The sequence below is a fragment of the Serinus canaria genome, chromosome 4 (genome assembly GCF_022539315.1).
Source record: "Serinus canaria isolate serCan28SL12 chromosome 4, serCan2020, whole genome shotgun sequence".
NCBI lineage: Eukaryota > Metazoa > Chordata > Aves > Passeriformes > Fringillidae > Serinus > Serinus canaria.
Window position 1 is genome coordinate 6,273,007 of NC_066317.1, and position 15,057 is coordinate 6,288,063.

A 15,057-nucleotide genomic window follows, 5' to 3' on the forward strand; every position below is an offset into this window, starting at 1 on the left:
TTAATGAAATGGTTTTTCTGTCCCTTGGCTTGTAGATCAAACTCTCAAACTGAATTTGTCTCAATTTCAACTAAAAAAACAACATGACCACAAAAGTACTGCCAGTATTCTACACAAGATTATCTGTCACAGCCTTTTGTGGGAGCACAACAAAAGAGTGTGGCTATCCTCTCAGTGCAATAACTTCAACCAAGAAAGTAAATAAATTCTATTTTAGTTGCAAAACCCTGTGTGTTTTATAACTTATTTTTGAACAAAGGGTGGGGACATGGAAAGTGAGGCTGAGTGCTACAAAGAAACTTAGGCAGTCTGAAAATGGGTGTGTGGAAAGCCTGGCAAAACTGCACTTGATTTTAGGTTTCACAACTAGGGAAAAGCCATTTCACCAAAAAGCACTATCAAAGAGTTGAAATACAAACCATTAGAGCAGCAATTTCAAACTAAACTGAAGAGCAGACTTCAGCTATTATACAACCCAAGGCCATCACAAGAAGGCATCAGGAATATGTGACAGTCTTTTCACATGGCAGGATCACAGGCGTGACAGAGTTGCAGCTGGCTCCCACACAAAGGAGAAGGCACCAGAAAATGGAGACAAAAGGCAAGAGGAAGTGTGTGCACAATACTGCCAAAGAGGTTGAAGTTGTTGCTGAAAGAAGGAATAATAAATTACTTTATCAGTTTAATAAAGTTATAGTAAGCCAGTTTACACTATCTGGAAATGTCAGTAATAAACAGGAAAAAACTTAAACACTGAGAAAAAAATTCAAAGGTCTTACTTTTCAAAGATTAACTCAGCAAGCATCACAGAACACTTCACCAATGAGATTACATTCCCAGAGCTAAACATTAAACATGTCTCATCACAAAGTGATAATTGGAAGACCTACAAACAGCTGAAGTTTGTGAAAGTGAAGAACGTGATGTGAAAGTGAAGAATGATATGGGACCAAGAAAAACCTTTGGTATAACAGCACTTGAAATTGAAATACCAGAAGAAGCATTTCACATGAGTGTGACTTACTGCAACAGTGATTGAGGTGAGGGACAAAAAACAAAACATGTGCATAGTCCTTTTAAGCACCTTTCTTCCTTTTTATTTCTTTAAGAGCTGAAGTCAACCCAGAACAAGCTACAGGGACAAGCTGCATCTCATGTGTTGGACAGATTTTTTACCCTCAGTATAAACATCAAAGAAAGCATCAAAAACTGGTTTTACCCCTCAGCACAGACTTCATAGATTCCCCCAGCACATGGAGAGCTTCTATCAGAAACCAATACAGAACATCTTGAATAGTTATTATGTTCCAACAAAAATTAGTGCCATCTTTACAGTGGGGCTTGCATAGATCAACATAGGCTTGAAGGAATGGTTAATCATATAGATTGACATTAAATAATGATGTTGTCATGTTTGGTATTGCCACTGACTTTAATATTAGAAATACAGAGATATTATTTAGATTTTGAAGATCTAGACTTTGTTGATGACATAGCTTTATTTACTAGCTCCATAAAAAGGAAAAGACAAAAGCAGTCTCATATTACCCCCAAAACGTATTTTTCTTTATGAGAAAAAAAAACAAAATCTAATTAAAACCAAAGGAAACTACAACTCAATCACTTCATTAAAAAGACAAAGTAACTACCATAGGAATCAGTCAATTTCCATACACTGGCAGTAATGAAATATCTACAGGATTTTCAGAAGGAACCCATTAACAAATGGGCAAGGTGGGACATGCATTTACCAACCTAACCAAGATTTTATCACTAAAATCTCTAACTTCAAGACCGATCTGGGAATTTGTAACACACATTATTTCCATCATACTATGGATCTGAGAGTCAGACATTGACCAGAGGTGCAGATATATGCATTCTATCTTTAAACATATCCATAAAGAAAATTAAAATATTCAGGACATGTTAAAAGGGTGTCAATCAAACTGATCAAAATAACTTTTTCATAAATCTCCTGGGAAAGGATAGTGTATGGGAACTAGGACTCTTGTCCCGTTTTCTATGGAATGGTTTAGGTTGGAAGGGACCTCAAAAATCACCTAATTCCAGCCCCCTGCCATGGGGGACACCTTCCACTTGATCAATTTGCTCAGAGCTTCATTCAGCCTGGCCTTGAATACCCCCGTGATAGGGCAGCCACTATTTCTCTGGGCAACCTGTTCCAGTACCTCACCCCCTTCAGAGCAAAGAATTTCCTCCTAATATCTAATCTAATCCTACTCTCTTTCAATTTAAAAATCTTGTCCTGTCACCCCTTGTAAAAAGTCTCTCTCCATCTTTCTATCAGGCTCCCATCAGGTGTTGGAAGGCACCAATTAGGTCACACCAAAGCCTTCTCTTTTCCAGGCTGAACGATCCCAATTGTCTAAGCCTTTCCCATGGGAGATATACTCCACCCCTCTGATCACCTTGACACCCCTCTGCACTCGATCCAGCAGTTTGTCTTGTGCTGGAGGCAGCATTGCAGGTGGGCTCTCACCAGAGCAGGGCAGAGGGGCAGAATCCCCTCCCTTGACCTGCTGCCCACAGGGCTTTGAATGCAGCCCAGGACATGAGCAGGACATGGCCCAGAGCCACTTTGAGACACAGCAGTGAAGCCCTATTAAACCCAAACAAAACTCTGATACCACAGAAAGAATTCAGACTTCAAATAATCTATTAAAGGTATAAACCAGGCACATTTTCAAAAGATTTACTTGGATTACATCCTATTTATAGTTCTTGCAACTGGAATCACTTGCTGAGAATTCAGTGTAACAAGAAAGAAGTACAACATACTCGATCATTAGCTACAAAAGAACAGGAGTCCATCTGGAAACCATGCAACAGATATTAAAACACTATTTATAAATGGAACTTTAATTTAAAGTGTTTCTGAGATTTGAGCCTTAAAAACTTTTTCGTTTATTTCAATTGGGCCAAGTCAGCTTTATAGCATGTATGAAAATACATAGAACTGCTTCAGGTTATTGATCAGATGTGCTGCCAAAGCCATACTCTGTATTTGGGATTAAACTTTCCATCATAGTAGGAAGCTCTGCTAACAGAAAAATCCTCACCTCCAGCCCTTTTTTACAGATGTTTAATTGACAGCAGTGCCAGCAAGAGCCTCTGGAAGAATCCATGTGCTTGAAGAGTGGCAACCACTGTTATATTGGGCACCCTTGGCCTGCTTGAGTCTGACAAATGGCAGAGCTGGGCTAGAAAGCTATCCTTCCTTATCAGCAGCTGGAAAGCAGCTGGGATATGCCAAAGCACCTAAAATAACACGAGATACCTACACCTCAAGTATCTGACTCATCCTCATTTTTATATTCTTGTCTGTCTTATTAAGGTACCAGAAAAGGAATCACAGACTGATCAAAATTTGTACAGAATGAGGTACAACTCATAGCCATAACTTAAAATCTTAGGGGCTAAGACCATGCCAAAACACACACATCAAACAAAGATGGAGGGGATAGTTTCATTTTCATGTTGCTGCTGTTAATCAGAGTATCTGAATAACATTAGTTTATCTGCACTCATGGCACATATGACTGTTTAGATAAAAATATTTCATTTGGAGGAATAGGGTTTTGAATAATTTTATCCAGATGTTGGTCAGAAGCTTCCAAAATAAAAGTGTTTACAAGTACCAGATCTTATGCCCCTTATTTATTATCACAGCTGGGCAGCAGGATGTTGTCACCCAAATATCCAGTGTAGGACCACCTTGTTTGACACAGAGAGATGTAGAAGTACTAGTCCTGTTATTGAAGAGGAACACTAAAATGGGATTTAAGGCCCAGCTCATGTTGCAGCCAAGATATTATTAGACAGAGTATGGGCAGAGAATGACAACAAAAGCAAAGCAAACAATCACATCGCTTCCTCTGACTGCTCTGTTAATAATTACAGACAACAAATTCATTCTTCAAGAACCTGTTACCCATCCAAAAAAGTCCAAGCTGTATTTCAGCCAACAAGCAAACCTAAAGACTTCACAAAACTACCACACAATGCCTGACTGCCAGCTTTAAAACAAACTAAACAAGATGCCAAGAGAAAACAGTGCTAATCTCTTCCCATTTCCAGTATTTTTAGCCAAGTACTGCAATGACTCTCACTGACAGTTTTGTATCAGTAGGGTAATCTATTTTTAGCCCATGGAATTTCCTGTATCACTTTACTCTGTCAAACAGAAAATGCTCTCAATGAATCTAAGCTATGACATCCAAGCAATGACAGAAGTTACAGAACATTACTTTTTCCCATCCAAGCCTTTTCTCTCCTGCCAAACCTAATATTTTTTATAGAACCACTGCCTTTCCAGTTTTGTGCCATTTTATCCAACAACCTCACAAGGCTTAGCCTCATACTCTAAAATCCCCAGCAAACATTTAATTAAGGACACAAATAATTGTAACCAATTATTAAGAAAATCATGATGAACATCCAGAATCAGGTGCAGTGCCTTTTTGTTCTTTGAACATACTGTTGCTGGTTTGGGCACACATGAACAGGGCTTGAGCTGCTTTTCTATTTTCAGAAAATATTCTCTTACCATATTATATAAGGGTACAAAAACTCTCATACACGAGGAGCATGTGTAAGAGCAAGGCAGTACAGACTATCATGTCACAATATATTTTAATAGCAGGTATTCTTTTTGTCTGTTTCACTGACACAGCTTTGAAGATATTGGATAGCAAAAGCATAATCTGATACATCATTCCCAAATAAATGGAGAAAATTTAATTATTCTGCTCATTTCTACTCCTATGACTCTGCAATTCTTCTATGGATAGACATTCCCTAAATTTCTGAAGCCACAAAGACAAAGGAAGACTCCCTTGCTGAAGTGAATTCATTCCTGTCCTGTCAGGCGACAGGAGATGTTTTCTCAGAGCTTTCAGTAATGTAAAATCTGGGAGTATTTGCAGCATCATTTTCACTTGACATAGCATGTATTTTACTTGATATACCCAAGTCACTGATGACATCACAGGAATCTTAACTGAAATATTAATTTCCACCTTCCAAATGAAAACTCTGCATCAAAATTACCTCCAGATAAGAAATAGTGAATCTTCCCCATGACTTTCAGAGTTTCACTGTACACATCACTAGCAACAACTAAAAATCCCCACATTTCCTCAAAGGCTGAAATTCAAGGAAAAAAGGAAAACAGCATTTGTGAATAGAAAAAAACATACATAGTCCTATAAAACGGCCAACTAAAACTATGATATTGTTTTTTCATCTATAAAATCCTTGGAATTCATGTTTTAGTTTAGTACTTCCTTTTACTCTTATTCATATGTATGAAATAGAGCTACATTTAATTCTCACTACAAGTGTAGCTAACTCCACTTCTGTTGCAATAAAACTAGATACAGGAGCAATTAAAACTTTCTACAGGAGACTAGCTCAAAAAAAATAAGACGCTGCATGATAGCAGACACATGAAAGAGACAGTCATACATATGTGCATTAAATCCCCAGAAATATTTGAGCTCTGAGATTTTTTTCCTTACTGTCTTAATGAGAAAACACCATCTCTCCCTCTCTGTTACAAAAAGTCTCAGGAAAGTCACTGGTGTTAAAATGGAAAGCATTTGACCCACCCTATTGACAGAAACAATTAGCATGCTTGTTGTAAGAGCAAATGGATTAGGTTAAGGTTAGGGAAATGGGAAAGAGAAAAGATTTGGAGCCCTGGAATCAGTAGAGTGGGAGGCAGAGAGTGAGGTGAGCCAGCTGTGCTCTTACACTGGAAGAGATGCATTTGGGTTTAAAAACAACAGGTGCCCATTGTCACCTTCATAATCACTCCAGACACAGCTGAGGGTGAGTTTTAAGATGAATTATTGATATATGACACAAATATGTATGTTAAAAAGGCAATTTCTAATGGAAACTTGCTGAATATGTTTTTCAAAATAATTATCTCTGTAACTTCATAATACTTTTCCTTCAAAAAAGACAAGTGAAGGTTTCTTTTCTTATATTTAGTGCATTTTAAACAAAAGTGGCATGGTTACTGACTTTTCTGTGTGTGCAAGAATGATGCAAATTGGCCTGTATCTAAAGAAACTCACTTCTGCTTCACTGTTATTTTTGAAAGGAATTTCTTCAACAATGTCATTCAAAGAAAGAAGCCTGGTTTTTTTCTCTGTTGTTGCAATTCAAATAGTAGTGAAAACTAGTAAAGAGAATGCTTCAGAGTCTCTTATTTTGTTCTCTGAAACAGGATGGCTGATTTTTAAACAGTTGCTTTTCAGCTGCTTGTTCAGAATCCCTTATACAATTGACTATGCCAGCTTGCCTGCCTCTAATCGGCCTGAGGCAGATTGCTGTGTTTTCAGAACAAACAAATATTAAAACACACATAGAATTCAGCTGAATGTTAAAAACAAGGCAGTGGAGTCTCTTTACAGCTTTCAGCAATGTTTTTACAACAATTGAGACATTTTATTTTATTAAACCAATTTAAAGCTCTGTTTATCACAGAATTTCTATTGATGTTTTCTCTCTGGATGATCTATTTAAATGATCATTAAGCGATGCAATGAGGCTGGTTTAAGTTCTACTTTAGCACTCTCTTCTCCAGATTGTATCCATCTGATGTTTCTGGACCATGAAGGGAGGTGTAACACCATTTGCAAGGAGAATTTTGACAGAGCCAAGCTGTGACTGATTATATCCTGTGTATACAAATACAATCCTACCAGTCAAGAATTGGGTCATTTTCAAAAGGGAAACATGTAATGTTAGGTAATTATTTTTTCTGCCCTGCATTTGTGCTCTTGCATGCTAGCCATTCTCAAGTTTTACTTTATTTTTCAAAAACAGTTAAAATCCTGGATTAATTAATAGTAATTATTAATAAATATACAACACATATAATAAGTTTTTGGCTGAGACTTGATGGGCTTTTTGGTGCTGCAATAACTGTGGAGAAATTTAGAGGTCATGTTGAAATTAGTAATGAATGGCTCTCTCTTCATTAATCAATGTTCACAACTTGCTGATACTTCCTGTGAAATTGACTATTTATCAAAAGAAACTTTTACTTGCTGAATTTTTCCAGTGCCAATTTTTGCCTCAAGACCTCACCTGGAAGTGTTTTAGGGGTAGGCAAACAAAATGAAGAAGGCTGTGGTGGCCCCTAAAACACAAGGGATCCCAGCTGCTGTTTCTGAGATGTTCTAGATCTCCTTTGTCTCCTATGGAAAGAAAGAGTTAACTGTCCCAAATATGTGTTAAAGAATCATTGGAACAGGAACTGGTTTGCTGATAAATTGGGAGTTCTTGTCACCAAGTCAGAGAATTGCTCTCTCTCAGTCCTTCAGAGTCAGGACATATTTCAGCATCTTACAGAAGATTGCAGAGTTCTGCAGCAGTACCTTTACAGAGGCACAAGACAGCCCTGCTCCAGTACAGTCATGATCCTGGGAGACAGATTTTTCAGGGTCAAATAAAGAAATGTCTCCCATTCTTATTTGTATATTCCATTTGCTTTATTTGTAAGCTCCCCAGCCACAGGACTACTACAATATACAACAGAATTCCATAATCTGCAATTTTTATGGGAATTTGAGTTGAAGGTTATGTGATTGTATCCTGAACACGTAGTGACAACTTGAGAGGGGCTCTTCAGAAAATTTTCTATTCCCATCCCTTTCACTTCAAGCCCTACTCACTGGAATGCAACCAGGTCATAATGAAAAAATGAATGTGCTGGTGCCTTTATGGTTCCTCTGAAACAGGCAGCTCTGCAAGGATCAGCTAACTCTTGTGGAGCACAGTAAATGATCCCCACAATGTCAGATCAGGCCAAGCTAAATTGCAGCTGAACTGTCTTTTGCTCTCAAAGTCTGCAGGCATGTTTATGAAACACAGGAAGAAGTTAGAAGCTTGTGTTGGAAGGAACAAGCTTTAAAAGGACTAATGAAAGCATAATTTGATCCCAAATTTTGTCCCTTCTCAGCTGGTCATCCTGACCTTTAATTTTTTTTTAAATTAACTGCATAACTACTGTAAGCTTGCTTTATTTACATAAATGTTATTTATATAAATGTAAACAGTGCCTTAGGGTGCAGGATGTAGCAAATATTACATTTGGTGACTGGTTACACCTATCTTGCTCTTTCCATGTAAGAACTACCTTGTACAATCTGGGACATGTTTTACTCCAGCCTTGCTGTACGTGAGCAGGACTTCAGGGTGCATTAGTCAGAAACACAATAGCCTGATAAGGCTTAATTGAGAAAGCTGCTGGTTCTTTGAAATAATATGAAGCTTTAGTCTGGTAATTCAAAGTTCTCAAATATCTAAGACAAGTTGCTCTGCCTTAAAATTTTTTTTGACCTTTTCACTGGCATATCCTTTTGCCTTACACTCTTTTCCAAATAATCTCATCTTTTTCTTGACTCCAGTCCAAAATGTTCTGTTTGAACTCTCTCAGCAACAATTCCTCCTCTACACAACTTGGTGTTATCTGCTCAGTTTTTCTTGTTTTCTTTGACATTCAGCAATCAGCAGGCCTGGCCTGTCATCAAATAAGTGCTAGAGTTGAGTCCCCCTGAGCACATGCAGTGGCTGCTGACATCACAGGGTCAACTGCAGGATGCACTTTCCTGGAGCTTTTGCTATAGAGTATCAAATGGACTGTTAATGGCTCTTGTCCTGAGATCTTACACCCATTCTTGTCCTAGTAAACTCTCATGCCATCCAGGAAAATTCTATGGGCTGAAATTGCTGGAGCAAGAAAATAATTACCAGTGGAAGATTTTCCAAATATTTATTTGGAAAAATATTTACCATTGCCAAAGATTTTGGCAATGGTAAATATTCACTGGTTCTTCATAGGGAGGATTTTAGTTCTGGCCTGTTGATAGCAAACCAGACTCCCAAGTAGTTTTTATGCAATGCAGGGTCACAATGCCTTATCCTCCAGACCTGGAAATACCTGTGCATAGGATTCACCATGGAAATCTCTTGCTCACATTTCCTCTTAGGACTATCTTGTCCCAGTCTAATTTTAAACATTCAAGAATCAGTATGATCAGTTCCAGTTAGGAAAAACTTGAATCTTTAAGTTATTTAAGGTCTTGCTCCTCTATATATACAAATCTAATAGCACTCTGTGGTCAGTTTAGGAATGTTCAGAGAACCATCCAATCCAAACAGTCTAAGAGCCTGAAAACTTGTGAGCTAATGTTTTTCTCATTTGTTTATCAGGAAATTAGGCTTATTTATATAATTTAAATTCAGGCATGGTTGGCCTTTCTAGATACATAAAGAATTAGATCTGATATCCTAGTGGAGCCAAAAGAAATCACATACATTTGGGAAAATGAATACATGGCCATTACATTTCCCAAATCATACCACTATAACTAGTTTTTCCTTTACATACACAATTACCATAGCTCTTGGAGTTGCTTCCATGACTGTCCTATCATAAAAATTGAGCTCTTAGGAAAGATAAGATAACAAATTAGAGCAGCACATACTGAGTGTTAGAACAACAAGGAAGATGTGTCAGTAGTACAGGACAAGAAGGGAATACAATAAAGGGAGATCTGTTAAAACTTCTGCAAGGGAAGTGAGGGAAAAAATAGAATCAATACTAAGCCTGAAGGAAGAGTCTAAAGAGAAGGGGGAAAAAAAAGAAAAAGGAAGGTGGCTTATTTTTGTTGTAGAAAGAAATATGTTCAAGGTTTGGGGAGAAAGGAATAATCAAGGATGGAAAGCTATAAAATTATGAGTTATTGCCTGGAATTTCATCTGAGGGTTTGTGCCTTCAGTTTCACTGTTAATAATTTAAGTTAATAGACCCACCAGCTATTCTGATAGAAAAATGGCCCCTTGGTTTATAGTGGACTGTTTATTCTATATTTAATACTCCCTATAGGTGATGGAACACTTGAGACTGCTGACTCTCACCACAGCCATCTGACATTCAGTATTAACGAGTCAATAAATATGCCCCCTTTGTTATGTGCAAAAGCCCAAGATGTTCTTGTGTCTTTGATTTTCCCTATTCATTAAAAATACACAGCCTTTCAAAGCATTCCCTGTCAAACAGAGATAATGGAGATTTCATTGGCCATTGCTTTGTACATGCTGATATATCCTCTAAACAAAAGTGTTGGAATGTTGACACAGGAGGAATCTGGCCAGCTGGAGGGCTTTAGTGAATAATAAAATATAAAATTAAAGCATTTGTAACTGTTGTGTTTAATATAAAAAATCTGCAAAAGTTAATGACTGGATGGGTAATGCAAAACAAAAGTCCCAGCAGGCAGAGAAATATAACTACAAGCTAGCAAGGGGGATTCTTGATCCAGCTCTCTGGAGAGCAAAGTTGAAACATGGCATGTATTTTTGCAATACAAAGCAATTACAGGCATTTCCAAACAATGAAAATCCATAAAATGTTCTGGTGTTCTGATTATTTTTTTTTCATTAGATAAGGTTGAGAAGTTACAGGATCCCATTTCATGCTGATGGCTCTCCACATCTGATAGGAACACTAGGAGATAAAAATGCTTAAGTAATCAAATGCTGTGCATATTTTTAAATGCACCCATTATGTTTAGTACAACATCATGAAAATAAATATGTGAACTTGTAAAAATTGAGAGCTGTACTTGTCTCTTAAAGAATCAAATTCAGTGCCTGTGCACATGCTGAAACAACCCAAAGTGCAGCCAACAGAAGAGGTGAAACATCAGAAAATCAAATCTGGCCTGTAATAAGTCATTTAAATTGACTTTTGCAGCCTCTTGTTGATGGTGACCATATCACCCACTGTGGGAAAATCATTCATCTTGTCTCTGCAATCGGATGAAAACTTTCAATACTCAGAAGTAAAAGGGATTTACAGTCATTTTGAAAAGCAGGATGTCCTGCTTTCAGATTCACTGTATACAGACAAATCAATAGTAAACATGGTTTTGTAAATTTTTTTCCTGTTCCAGTTAATCAAGATGGGTTAAGCTGTTTCTAATAAGAAATTTTAAACATAAATGAAAAAATATATTGCATTCATTTAATAAAAACTTCACGTTGTAAAGAAGAGAAAAATAAAGAAGCTTTGCTTGATTTATATTTGGCTTTGGACCACATTATAAACTGAATGGAAACATGTGTAGTTTTTTTTTTAATTATACCTGAAAAAATTATTGTTTAAAATAGCACATTAACTAGCTTTAAAAAATCTGTTTATATATCTCAAAACGTGTATCCATTAGAAATCTTAATTCAATAAATCTGATAGGATTCCCTGCTATTAGGCCTAAGTTTACTGGTATTTAATATTTTGATCAATGATCTGGAAGTAAATATAAAATTGCAGTTGATAAAATGTGCGGAATCCATGAAGAGTGCCAGACTGGAAGTCTGGGGGATGAGCTGGACAAGGTGCCACACACATCAAGGCACATTCTGCTCTCCTTGCATCACCTTAGAGTGAGAGAATGTACATTGGTCAGCCTATTTATTTTTAATAAAAGAACCAAAACCCAACAACTGAAGAGTTGTCATCCCCAGGAAAAGGAAAAGGACAAATTCTGTTTAACAAGAACAATGTGGACGATGGCTGTAGCTGAAAGAAGACAAATTTAAACTGGAGACAGGGTGCAGATTTTTAACTGCATACAGTTAATTAAAGGAATAGATGCCTTAACTATAAAACATACATCAAAATAATAATGAGTTTATTATTCTTCACTGTATAAGGACAGGAAGGCAACAATATTGTCCCATTTGTCTTAGGAGTTCTTAAACTGCCTTTTTATAAGTTAGAATGCTGGCCAGCAACTAAAGAGATAGCAAAGTAGGGAAAGGAAATCTTTCAAAATGGTTCTTGTTTTTCATTATACCTACAAGGTTGCTAACTACCTTTGCCCAAAGGAAGTCTTCCATGATTCAGCAAACATGAGCACAACTGTGAGTTGAAAATGTCTAGGATTTTGAAAGATCATGTTCCTTAATTGTATCAGATAAGACAGAAGAGATAAAGACCTAAGATGCTGAAAAAGGTTATCAGGAACTTCTTACTGACATATGAAGAGTAAAGTAATTCCAAGCAATTCTGGTCAAATAACAACATACAAAGTAATCTGCAGCAAGCTGTTTCCTGGCCCCTCTCCTCTGCTCAGTATTTAAGAAAAGTTCCCATGATTTCTGGGGAAGCAGTTAGCTGGGGCTGTTTTCAGTGTATCTGCACATTAAGCAGAATTCACTTTGAAACATGTACTTGAAAAAACTCTTTAATACTGGGCACAAAGAATGAGCTGGAATGTTTATGTTTGTGTCTGAGGAAACAAGTTTTCAAATACAGAAATATTATTTAAACGTTATCTATAGTATAAGTTGTTAGGTATAACGACTTAGTAACTTAAAAATAATTTCTTACAATTGATAAAATAATTTCTTACAATTGATATTAAATCTTTGCTTTAATATATTTTAAAATTGCACAACATGAATATTTTTTCTTTAGTCTTCTGTGAAATCATATTGTCTGCATTTTCCAGCCTTTAATCAGTAACACCCTGCTGTTACTGTTGGCCTCTTTTGTGGAGGAGATCAAACTGGGATTCTCTCCAGAAATGTAACTCTTTAACCTTTACAGAATTCCTTAACTGGCTAGAGGGCAATTTGTTGTGTTCTCCCTTTACAGAGCTGAAAGAGCTGCCTCTGCTGCCCTGCAGAATGATGAGAGCAATCAGGCCACATCCAACCTCAAAAGAATTCTGGAAAGTAACTTATTAGTAACTTTATGTTCTGGTTTGGGGGTGCAAAAGAACGTCCTGGACTCGCTCTCTCAATGCATTCCTCAATATTTAGCATGAAATCAGAGAGATTCTTCTTGAAAGCTCTATCTTCTAGTCACATGCTGAACTACCCATTACAAATCTGCATACACTCCAAAATTTTATTTATTATGGAACCGATGCAATATAAATGACAAAATTTTATTTCTGTTTTCATGAAAGGCCTTAAAGCTGAGAATCCAAACCTCCAAGTTAAAGAATGTGTTTTTAGTTACTTGATTAGCTGCTGCTTTCAAGTTAGCAGAGCTTTTTAACTATTCCTCTCTGTTCTGAACATCCATTTTCAGTGACATAAAGAAGAAAACTGGATGCTTTAACCAGTAAATATCCAAAGATTTGCACAGTACCACTATGAGGTACTTGTCAGAAAAGGCACCAGAGCTAATAAGATCCACAAGCTTTGAAGTGTTTGTGTATTAAATTATTTTTAAAGTGTTTTTGAAATAATGTCTACATGTAATACATGCAGAAATATTCTAAATGTTTCAAATAACACTTCAGAAAAAAAAAAAAGGAGTATTTTAGAGTTCACTATGAGATGGAAACTAGTGCATAATCTAAACAATATGATTGCACCTTGCCCTTCCAGCAATCTGCAGTAAATCCACAGCCTGACCTCATCGGATACCAATCAGAAAACATAAAGCTAAGCTACAATTTGATTTTATGGCATACCTTTTCACTGATTTATGACAATAATGAAGGTCTGTTATGCATCTTGACATAACTGGACATTAATAAAAGCAGAGTTGCATTAGCTCTGCCTTTATAGATGTTTCTGGAATGTATCGGTATTATTTTGGCATGCTGGTTTAAATTGATGTGCTCTGCTGTACTGCAATTGAATTTTTTCTTCCTATAAACCACTTGTGCTTAAGAGAGCTCCAACTAAACCTAAGTTGAGGTGCTTTGTGCTGCAGGTACCAGATATCACAGAGATTTTTAAACCAGTCTATGTTCCAAATTAACAGAATATTTCCTTTTTCCCTGTATATATCATAGCACTCTCCTTCAACATGGCCTAGAGTTTTCAAATTGCTTTCCTGATTGGCAATACCTGGTTGGCAAAGGATGATCTGGTTTCTCTTCTTAATAATTCATCTTCCTGGTGAACCCGTCTTCTTTCTCAGTCAACTACTGAATATTAACAGGCAGTCACAGAGTTGTTATATGCACATTAAAGATGTACACATAATTTACAGATCAAAGCACTTGAGATTCTCCCGAGAAGGAAATGAGTCTTATCTTACTAATTTAAAAATGGGATTACATCTGCATAAAGTACATTGTGACTTTAATGTTCAACTCAATGTACGTGTTTTCCTCTTGAAGTCAAAGGTGGTGTAGTCAGGTTAGACAGCAGCAACAGTCAATAAAAAGTCCTTTAATGCATTTTGGCCACGTTCTGGCTGTGCTCTGTCTCTTCAACCTGGCTACAAACACTTGTCCTGTGTTTTACCTGGTCTGTGCCAGGAAGGTGCTGGAAACCCTGCCACAGTGTGTCCCAGGGAGAGCAGACAGTAGGTATTAAAACTTATGTTGTTTGGAACCTGAAAGCTGTGAAGCTGCAGATCAGTGTATGGGTTGCTGTGGCAAGTTCACCCCTAAAATAAAAAATAAAAATAACTTTCTGAATAGCTATAGCTAGAAAAAAAGAATTTTGTGATTTGCCACTACCTGGAATGGATGATAAGTAAGCATGGTGAACTGCCCAAGTTCTTAACTACAGCTGATTATGAACAGAAAAAATATTTGAGAGGTAGAGAAAACTAGATTTAAAGATAAATACCATGACAAAACATAAGGTATTTCCAGTGCAAATACTGTGCTTGAGTTCCTGAAGATCTCTCCTTTAGTAACTTTCATCTCATCACAGATGAGCTTTAGCTGACCTTCCAGCCCCTAAATTCCCTGTCATAACAGCTGCTACCAAACAGCAGAACCCAGGGCATCTGACACTGAACAGAAACATTTTCAAATCTTACAGTGCAATTGTTCCAGTGAAAACTAGAGCTAGTAGCCACTCCAGCAGTTTTTCATAACAAGAAAGAGAAAGCAATTCACAAAAGCCTGAACGGTCAAACACAAATCTGATGCTGCTCCACTGGAAAACATTGCAGGAGTTCTGGTGCTTATTTTGTAAGCTTCCACTGCAGATTTTCTGTAATTTCCAAACATCTCTGTGTGACCTCAAGCCTCA